Here is a 1,817-nt window from a genome sequence, read left to right as displayed (position 1 = left end):
CTGGCGCGGGGCCGCCAGCGTGTTGCCAGCCGGCTGCTTAATCGCGGCGGAATTTATCTCGCTAATAAATTTAATGATCAATTCGTTCTTGTCACAGCAGCTCTTCCCCAAATCAATTATAGCAAATTTAAATATAATCACTGGCTCATCCTCGCCCACTCCGGCGCGGCCCTCCGTTCCCTAAGAACGGCCCGCGGCTCCGCCCTCGGGGCGCGCCCTCCCCCCTCCCCGCGACGCTCCGCGCTCCGCCGCCGTGGGCCCGGCGTCCCCTTCCGAACCCCAAGACCCGAGTCCCAGGGTTGGCAGCAGGTCTACGCAGTTGCCACGGGAGCCCAGAGGGCCGGGCCGGGTCTCCCAGCTGCTTGCAGGCGCGGCAGAGGGCTCCCCACAAAGTGGAGCTACCTGGGGAGCCTGGTCCTGCTCTGCCCTGGCCAGCGCCCACAGCTCCTCATTCCTCCCCCTCTGCGTGCCAGTGTTTGGGGTGCTTCACAGGCCTGGAGTCAAAAGCCAAGGTCTCCTGCCCAGCTCTGGCGTGGGAACCCCCAGCTGAGAAGTCCAAGCAGGTGACCCACCCTGACCTGCCCCAGGAGGGGTCACCTGAGAGCCGGCACGCGGGACTGACACCCAAGGCCACGGAGACAGCCCGGCCTGGGCTTGCGGGCGCCCACTCACAGCAGGTAGGGGGGCCCATCGCCACTCAGTGGAAGACAGCGAGAGGCTGGAGCAGACATTCCCCGAAGAAGAGCGAGCGGCAGAGGCCAGGAGGCCCCACGGGACCCGCAGGCCCACGGCCTGGGGACCCCTCCCGGCCCCGCAGGCGCACCGTGGACGTGGGGAAGCTGCTGGAAGCCAGAGCAGCAACAGGACTTGCGGGTGTGGGTGCGGACGCAGGGCCGCCGTGGGCGGATGGACGGTGACTGGGCCGGATGGACGGTGACTGGGCCCCGCGGCCGCCCCGTGCGCCCAAGGCCAGCAGCACCTGGGGTCTCGGCGCCTGGCCGCTCGGCATCTCCCGCTCTGGAGGAGACTCCTGCTGCCCGGCAGGGACGAGGGATGGCAGCTGGGCCTGCCGGGCGGGTGGGGCGGGCCTGGCGCGCTGGAGCGGGAGGCCGGCGAGGGCCCCTGGCTCGGTGCGTCCCAGGGTGAAAATTCCTGGACCTGTCAGGTAACCGTTGGCCAAGAAGCCAGAACTCCCTCCCGGGCCCTTTCTTATTCCTCCCCCTCCCTTCCCTGGCCCCTTCCCCTCCCCCACCCTCCCCTCCCTTTTCCTCTCTCCCCTTTGCGCCCTCCTCCCTCCCCACCCTCCTGCCCCCTCTCCCTCCTCCCCCTGGTCTCTCTGGTCCTCTCCCTGCTCCCCCTTTCCCCCCCCTCCTTCGTCCCTCCCTCCCGAGGAAAGGGCAGGTGCAGGGAATGGGAGCCCTGCCCCCAGCAGGTCACCCGCTGCAGCCTCCCAGCTTCCCGGGTGGGTGGCGGGAGGGGGGGCGCGGCCGGGGAAGCCCCCCCACCTGGTATCAAAGTCCGGGCGCACTGCTTCTCCCTCAATAAAACCAGCCCTTGGGAGGCGCGACCCGCCCGGGAATGCTGCGCACAGCACGGGGCAAATACGGTTTTCAGATTTGGTTTTTATGGTGGGATTAAAGTTTATTTTCCATGATAGGCACCCAATAAAACTCCTGCGGCCGGCTCGGGCCTCCAGCTGGTGGCCTGGTTAACACTTTCACTTCGTAAATCACTTTACGACGCGCCAGGTGCACCCAGGTGGGGGCCGGCGAGAACAGTCGCGCGCCCGCGGTCCCCGCCCCTCCGCGGGCCCCGGG

The sequence above is a fragment of the Condylura cristata genome, unplaced genomic scaffold, assembly GCF_000260355.1.
Source record: "Condylura cristata isolate star-nosed mole 26May11 unplaced genomic scaffold, ConCri1.0 scaffold00042, whole genome shotgun sequence".
Taxonomy (NCBI): domain Eukaryota; kingdom Metazoa; phylum Chordata; class Mammalia; order Eulipotyphla; family Talpidae; genus Condylura; species Condylura cristata.
The sequence above is the reverse complement of the archived record's forward strand: the minus strand, read 5'-3'. Positions refer to the sequence as shown.